Raw genomic sequence first — 8875 nt, forward strand, 5'->3', positions numbered from 1 at the left:
AAGCCCAGTCTTTCTCCCGAGGAGCTGCTGGTGGTTTTGAACTGTCCACCATGCAGATTGCATCCCAATGTGTAACCACTACACTACCAGGGCTCAACAGATCTATAGAGTGAAAGCCAAAATCCTCAAAACTGGACCAAGAGCCAGCTTCATGATAAACAAAGAAAAAAACCAAAGTGCCAAGGATTTCATTTCACTTGGATCCACAATCCATGTCCACAGAAGCAGCAGTCAAGAAGTTACATGACGTATTTCATTGGACAAATCTGTGGCCCAGGACTTCTTTAAAGTGTAGGAAAGCAAGGATGTCCCTCTGAGGATTACGGTGAGTCTGAGCCAAGCCGTGGCATCTTCAGTCACCTCATGGGCATGTGAATAAAGAAGACCAAGAATCAATATGTTTTAATTAGGTGTTGGCAAATTAGAATATTGAAAGTATTATGAACTTCCAGAAAACTCACAAATCTGTCTTGTAGGAAGGGAAGCAGCCAGAATGCTCGCTAGAAGTGAGGCTGGCAAGGCTTCCTCTCATAAACTTTGGACATGTTATCAGGAGAGGCCGTTCCTGAAACCGGCATCACAATTAGTCATTCACTGCCGTCTAGTTGATTTCAACTCATAGCGACCCTCCAGGACAGGGTAGAACTGCCCCTGTGGGTTTCTGAGACTCACTCTTTACACAGGAGTAGAAAGCCTCATCTTTCTCCCTCGGATTGACTGGTGCTTTCAAACTACTGACCTTGTGTTAACAGCCCAACGTGTAATCCACAACACTGCAGGGCTCCGATAGGATAGAGTAGAAGCTGTATACCTGTAAGGGAGCAGAAAGCCCTGGCTGTCTCCCACCAAGTGGCTGATGATTTCCAGCTGCTGCTGACTGTGCAGTTAACTCATCGCCCATGAGGCACCCAGGGCTCATGCTTGGTAAAGTAGTTAAAAAGCTGAAGACCCTTCAGGAGATAGAGTGACACAGTGGCTGCAACAATGAGCTTAAACATGACAATCATTGTGAGGATGGCACAGAGTCGGCAGTGTTTTGTCCTGTTGTTCGTAAGGTCGCTGTGAGGTGGACCTGACTTGAGGGCACCTTACAACCATCACAACATAGGTGGCTAGTAACACCAGAGAGGTATGCACTCCTTAGACCTGGCAGCAATACTTGATCAGAGGGCAGTATGCCCAGGGCCATCACTGAGAAGGCAGGAAGGGGGAGGGAAGGACAAATGGAGACCAGGGGCCCCTGGGAACGAGTGGGGAAAGTGCCATTGTACTATGGGGATTGCAGTCAGTGGTATGTTGAATGGAAAAACTATTGGCTCTGTAAGCTTTTACCAAACAAGGTTTAAAAGGAAAGAATACTGCATCTGGACGCCATTGCTGCTGTAGGGAGACCAAGAGGCAGCTCCACCCCCGTGCCAATTCCAAGGGGCCCTGGGCGAGCCAGATTCGCCAGCTCCGCGTGGCGGAGGGATCCAGTGGATCCAGAGGGTACAGTGACGGAGCGAGAAAGCTGGTGGCTTTCTTCCCAGTGGGTGCCAGCTTGTTCCGCACAGAATAACTGGTCTCCCAGTTCCCAGCGATGGAGGAGGAGAAACTTTGGGTTCCACAAGGTGAAAAATGAGTTCTGACTGCACACAAGGGAAGGGAGCTTGTTGGAGAGGCACTCAAGGCTCAGAGCAGCCTGCCCTCCCCTTCCTGCTGCCCTTCAATGCAGAGAATGAGGGAGAAAGAAGGTGTGTGGACGAGAACTAGGGAGTACCACCAACAGTAGGCCCCCGGGTTATGAACATCCAGTTTACAGACAACTCACCTTTACCCTTTAATGTTATGTAAACTTGCTCTCACTTCGAAACCATTGAACCAACCCCTACAAAACCAAACTTGCTATCGAATCAATGCCAACTCTCAGAGACCCTATCAGACAGGACAGAACCCGTCCTTGTTAGTTTATGAGACTATTAACTTGTCCCATGGAGCGGCTGGTGGTTTTGAACTGCTGACCTTGCAGTTTCTCATTAGCTTTTTAAAAAAAATCATTTTATTGGGGGCTTGTACAACTCTTATCACAATCCACACATCCATCCATTATGTCAAGCACATTTGTACTTTGTTGCCATCATCATTCTCAAAACATTTGCTTTCTACTTGAACCCTTGGTATCAGCTCCTCCTTTTTCCCCTCCCTCCACCACTTTCTCTCCCTCATGAACCCTTGACAATTTATAAATTATTATTTTGTCATGTCCTACAGTGTTTGACGTCTCCCTTCACCCACTTTTCTGTTGTCCGTCCCCCAGGGAGGGGCTTATATGGTGATCCTTGTGATCCTTGAGATTGGTTCCCCGTTTCTACTCCACCCTCCCGGTATCCCTACTCTCACCACTGGTCCTGAAGGGATCATCTGTCCTGGATTCCCTGTATTTCCAGTTCCTATGTGCTATATGTACCAGTGTACATCCTCTGGTCTAGCCAGATTTGTAAGGTAGATTTGGGATCATGATAGTGTGGGGTGGGGTGGGGGGAAGCATTTAAGAACTGCAGGAAAATTGTATGTGTCATCGTTGCTCACTGCACCCTGACTGGCTCGTCTTCTCCCCTTGACCCTTCTTTAAGGGGATGTCCAGGTACCTACAGATGGGCTTTGGGTCTCCACTCTCACTCCCCCTCCCCCCGTTCACAATGATATGATTTTTTTGTTCTTTGATGCCTGATACCTGGTCCCTTTGGCTCCTCGTGATCACACAGGCTGGTGTGCTTCTCCCACACAGGCTGGTATGCTTCTTCCATGTGGGCTTTGTTGCTTCTCAGCTAGATGGCCTCTTGTTTATCTTCAAGCCTTTAAGACCCCAGACACTATATCTTTTGATAGCTGGGCACCATCAGCTTTCTTCATCACATTTGTTTATGCACCCACTTTGTCTTCAGCAATTGTGTTGGAAAGGTGAGCATCATGGAATGCCAGTTTAATAGAACAAAGTATTCTTGCATTGAGGGAGTACTTGAGTGGAGGCCCAATGTCCATCTGCTACCTTAATATTAAACCTATAAATATATACACATAAATCTATTTCCCCATCATCATATATAAATATATTTACATATGCACATGCCTGTATTTAGACCTCTATAAATGCCCTTTGCCTCCTAGTTCTTTCCTCTATTTCCTTTTATTTTCCTCTTGTCGCACTTTTATGGTCAGCCTTCATTTGGGTTTCAGTAATTCCTCTTGATTACATTGCCCTTGATCAAGCCCTACCAGGCCTCTTAGACCCTCCTCACCCCTGATTTTGGATCACTTGTTTCCTTGTCCCTGGGTTTGTTAACACCACTTCCTTTCCCCCACCTCTCCCTCTCCCATGTCCCCCCGAAACCATTGGTATTGTTGTTTTGTTTTCTCTTCCAGATTGTTTATCCCACCTATCTTATCTAGATAGACCTGCTGACATAATAACATGCACAAAAACAAGACAGAGCAAAACCAAGCAACCAAAAGAAAACAAATAGTTTTTTATCAGAGTTTTGGCTACTGGGGTCCTTGGGGAAAGACATGTGGTCTGCAAACTTAAGAGACACACCTGGGCCCTGCCAGCTATTGTGAAGCTTTGAGCAAATGATGCAACTCGGTTTTCTCATCTTTAAGATGGGGCCAGCGTTCGCCCACCAGGGCCACTGCAATGCCAAGTGTGATGGCATTGTCAGTGCTCAGCATACTCTGCTGATACATGCCAAAAGCCTTGGTCCTGGGTGGCCTAGAATGTCCTCAAAGGTCGCATTCTTCCCAGGGCCTAAGAATGTGACCTGTTTTGGAAATAGAGTTGTTACAGATGGTAACGAGTTAAAGATGAGGTTATGCCTGGGTCAGAGGAGGGTGCCATATGGAGATGAAGGCAGAGACTGGAGCAAAGTGCCCACAAGCCAAGGAGCTCCCGGGAGAGCAGGCGACACCAGAGCTGAGAGGAAGACCTGGAATGGTTCCCAGAGCCTTGCCAATCCCTTGGCTGTGGGAGTCTGGCCCCAGAACTGTGAGAGAACACATTCTAGTTTGTGAACATATCACTCAATACAGGACAAGTCAGGACAGATAGTTTTCAGATTGCCAACAAGATCCACTCCCAAGTGTGTCTGTAAGTCAAATTTATAGGTAAGTCAACACAGGTGTGCAAGGGAATGTGAGTATGATAAAGAATTTGCTACCGAGTAGGAGGTGGTCAAGGAGCCCTGGTGGCGCAGTAGTTGTGCATCGGGCGTGATCTGCAAAGTCAGCAGTTCAAAACCACCAGCCATTCCACGGGAGAAAGATGGCTTTCTACTCCTCTAGAGTTATAGTCTCAGAACCCGTGGGGGGGGGCAGTACTACCCTGTTTGTGGGGTGGCTGTGAGTGGGCATTGACTCGATGGCAGTGCGTGGTGGTCTGCTCTGGCTGTACCATGCGTCCACTACTGGCACCCGGTGTTCTCTTTACCAGGATGGTGCCACAGCCCAGGCATTTTCAGCTCAGCTGAGCATGCAGGTGTGCTGGTCAGCTACTCCCGAACACAGAGGTGTGGGATTTCACACATTGGTCCTTATTTAAAGTGACTGGAGAAAGAAGAACTGTTGGCAGGGAAAGTTGTTGTCTTTGGTGGTAGAAGGAGAGCTGATCGTGCTTAAGGGAAGGTTATTTGGAAACAGCAACGAGTGAGAAGGTGGCCCCGGGAACAGGCTGTCGGTGTTACTGCAGGATGGCACACGTGGGGCTCCTACTCCGTTTTTCTCTTTGCCCCTGTCTCTGAGCAGTGGATCTTCGAGTCCTCTAATTGAAGGGAGCAAATAAGATCCTCTTCCTTTACTTCTTCCTATCACCAAGCCAACAGATCCTTATCACCCAGGAAGGGTTTGACTTTGCTGCAAAGTAGTTCTAAAAATGGATGCTAGTGTGGATGTATGGCTCATTTTATCATGTATTCATTTCATCCGTCATCAAAGGTTTAGTCAGTGCTTACTGTCTGGTGGAGCCCTGGTAGCACAGTGGTTATGAGTAGCTGCTAAGCACAATGTCTATAGTTCAAAACCACAAGCTGTTCCCCAGAGAAAATGGCGTTCTATTCTTGCAAAGAGTTAAAGCCTGGGAAACCCACAGGGACAGTTCTCCCAGGTCACTGTGAGTCAGAATCGGCTTGATGTCTGTGAGTTTGTTTTGGTGTGGTTTGGTCTAATGTGCTGCGTGTATAGTGAATGAAGCAGTGGACTGCTGGCTTCAAGTTCAAATCTATCAACACTTCCTTAGGAAACAGATGGGGCTAGCTGCTCCCATAAAGATTTACAGTCTTGGAAACCAGAGGAAGCAGTTCTGCCTTGCCCATGCTGTCACCATGGGTCAGGATCGAGTCAGTGGAGATGGGATTGGCGTGGGTCTAGAAGAGGCTGGGCACCAGGTCATGCTGCTGTGTGCCCTGGTGAGCAAGTCAGCGTGAGATCTCTCCTGTAGCTCACACGTCTGACTTCACCAGCTGAGTCTTGAGGAAGCAATCATGTAGTCACAGGGGTCAGGGAAGGCACCGCACAGGGGCTCATCTTTTAGCTGAGTCTTGAAGGACGAGAAAAGGCATCAGGCAGGAATGGACACTTGCAAAAATAACTGATTCCAAGGGTTTGGAGAAGACTGGCTGTAAGACTGTAAAGTGTCCAGCACATAATAGGTGTTCAGCTTGTGTTGTCCCCTACTTGTCCATGTTTATTGATCCTCCATCATGGGACAGTGGGAGACAGGGCATCAGGACATTGGCAAAGAAGAAACCAAGGTCTGCCGAAGCCAAGCGACTTGCTGAAACCTTGGCAGTGGTGGTTGCCATCGAGCCAATGGCCCAGTGCATGCAGACAAGCAGTGCTGCTCCACAGGGTGTTCAGAGCCGTGGCATTTGGGAAGCACATTGCCTGGCCTGCTTTCCCAGGTGCCTATGGGGGGTGTGAGCTACCTACTATTTGGCTAGTAGTTGAGCACTTTAACTGTTTGTGCCACCCTGGTAGATGCCTGGAATTAGAGCTCCAAAGTCTTGAGTTTCCACTTGACACTGAGGTGTCACCTTTGATTCTGGAGGCTGACTTGTGCCCCCACAGATGACCTAGCACCTGGGCCAGGTCTGGGCCGTAGCCTCCAGGTCTGGTGCCTCCCCAGACTCCCCTGGGGGGACAGAGGAATCAGGCTTTAGGAGAGGTTTGGGTTTTACACTCACTCACTTCTGCTAGAGCAAGGGAGCCCTTTACAACTTTCTTCACTTCATCAGAGGTCTCTCATAGGGGAGGCCCTTCGGTGGGAATCTTCTCTTGGGCTTCCCAGGAGGCAAAAGCATGGGGACTGGATAGTAAGGTGAGGGAGCTAGTGGCTCAAAAGGAAGAGTCTGGAGCCACACTACCTGGACTGGAATCCCACATTGGTTTCCAACTATCTGAGTGACCGTGTTCAAGTTGCTTTTGTACGTCCTCTATTGCTGTATATCAGATCACTATAAAATTAATAGCCCCAAAATCAAAAACAAAAAACTCTCTCTATATATCTATATCTATAGATAGAGATATATGTGTGTGTGCATGTGTGTGTGTACATGTACACATACATATATATAATCGTATTCTCTGATTTGACCAGGCTCAGCTGGGTGGCTATTCTGTTGGTTTGGCTGGGGTTTCAGTCACCTAGGGGTCTTGACCGAGCTGACATCAAGATGGCTCGCTCTGTGACTTGTCAGCTTTCCCTGAGGATCTTAGATGGGGTTACTGACCAGAGCACCCCTGTGATTTCCTCTCTTGGGCAAGGTTGAGCACCTGAAATCCCCACGTGCTGAGGAACCAGGAGAGGAAGCTTGGCTGTAAACCACAGGTGATATGTGCTTTGGCCTGAAAGAGTCTGGCAGGCGTTTAACGAGTTTGCCCTTCCTTTATCATTGTGCAGTTACTGAGGGGCCTGGTCTGGCTGTCCAGGTTTGTTCAATAAACTGGAAAGTTCAGGTGCCCTTTATCCAGCCTGCAGTCGACCTCGTGGAAGCATCAGTGTCTCCCAGCGTGGCGTGGTCAGTGGTGCCACATAGTTAGACGGAAAGCCACGCAGCTCTCTGTTCCTCCTCATTTGAAAGTGATGCTATCTCACACACCATCCTGGATCATCCTGCCTTCCAAACTGAAGGACATGCCTTCCGTGGAAGCTCTGTTTGCGTTCAGTCTGAAAGGAGGTGGCAGCTAGAGAGGGTGGGGACATGGGAAATGGCTCAAACCTGCTTACTCGCTCCTCACACTGCGTGGACAGGAAGCTGAGGGGTGCTTGAGTCCTGCCCCAGAGCAGTGGGTTCCGAGGGGCAGTGGTGCACCTCCTTCGCCCTCAGGCCTCCGATGCAGAGTGTGGAAGCCAGGCTTCCCCCTGTCTACCAAGAGGCCTGGGCTGGGATAGGAAAAAGGCTACAGAATGCTAAGGAGCACAGCTAAGTTAGCATGCAGTGTGTCTGCGTAAGGTTCCACAGTGAATAGGTCTTCATTGTAGAAGGTGCACAATACAAATCCACTGTACTTCTCTGTCAGGGATCGCCCGGGGTCACCGTTCCAATGTATTTCATTCTAACCTCATGGAGACACACACACATACACACACGCGCGCGCGCGCAAGCGAGATGAGCTGTCTCCCCTCTGCCATTAACAATTTATCAAAAGGATTCTGAAAGAGATGGTACTTTGATCTCCCACAGCTAAAGGAGCCTCAGCAATGCTGTTGGGTTATATGTTGAACTAAAACAAGCAAACAAAAGAACTCACTGCCACGGAGTCAATGCCGACTCACGGCGACCCTACAGGACAGAATAGAGCTGCCCCTGTGGCCTTACACGAGTGGAAAACCTCCTCTCTCCTACTAACATACAGTTGGTGGTTCAACCCCACCAGCTGCTCTAAGGAAAAAGATGAGGCTGTTTACAGTCTGAAAAGCCTCAGAGGGGGTCACTGTGGGTCGGAGCAGACCTGCTGGCAGAGGGGAATACATTAATTTACAAACTTGTGGACGTTGGCTTCTCTTTTCCCTTCTGTGAGAAACATCATTCAAATCACAGACACTGTTGGTTTCCGCTTGGGAACTGGCAGATCAATATAAACCCCTGACCTGGGCCAGTCCCCATGGGTCTCTGGAGAGAGAACTGGGGTGGGCTGCCTTATCTCGTATGAGTTTACCAAAGGGCTATCACAGGGTTTTAACTGCTAGACCTTCAAGAATCCAATCTGTACTTACTTTAGCAAGAGAGAGGCCTTTAGTGTTTGATTTTGCAAAATTGAGTGCCCAGACCTTGAGATAATTCAGGGGGGTGGGGGGGCTTGCTCATAGCTACCGTGAAAGCATTTTCTCCCCTAGTTCGCAAACCGCCTTTCCTGTACCTCAATAGCTGAGTACTATGGCGTTAACAATCTTTACAGAGCTTCGCCTACATTCCCCACCCACACTTTCTTAATTCATAGGTCCCCACATTCCATCCCCCAGGGGCCTGAACTCTAGCAGTTAGCAAATGGTGCCCTGGTTACTTAGTAACCCCCGACTCTTCACTCTCAGTTTGCTGAAGATGGACCAGCCTGGTACCCGACTGGTCCACCCCCTTCTCTGCTCTGCTGGATCTCCCTTGTCTGGATCCAAATTCAAGAGCCTATCCCCCTCTGATTGGGCGCGTCATACAAAGGGCGCTCATGTAGGGTATGTTGGTAATTGCTGTATGCTGGGATTGCAAAGCCTTATGAGAGCTGTGAGAACTGAGCTCCCTCCCCAGGGCCCTGAGGACCCAGAGGGCATCTCTCACACAGCTGGGTGCCTGTCCACGCAAACACTTAGTTCCAAGGATTGACATCAGGATACTGAGCAGGACAGTGGTGG

The 8875-nt window shown here is 48.9% G+C and overlaps 1 protein-coding gene across 1 annotated transcript in view; it reads left to right on the plus strand.

Moving 5' to 3' along the window:
- The window catches only part of SNX29 (sorting nexin 29), a 464053-nt gene that overhangs the window by 327100 nt on the left and 128078 nt on the right, over positions 1-8875 (plus strand). The gene's annotated exons all lie outside the window — the stretch shown is intronic.

The sequence above is a fragment of the Echinops telfairi genome, unplaced genomic scaffold (genome assembly GCF_000313985.2).
Source record: "Echinops telfairi isolate 266 unplaced genomic scaffold, ASM31398v2 ScPeMD7_5;HRSCAF=22, whole genome shotgun sequence".
Taxonomy (NCBI): domain Eukaryota; kingdom Metazoa; phylum Chordata; class Mammalia; order Afrosoricida; family Tenrecidae; genus Echinops; species Echinops telfairi.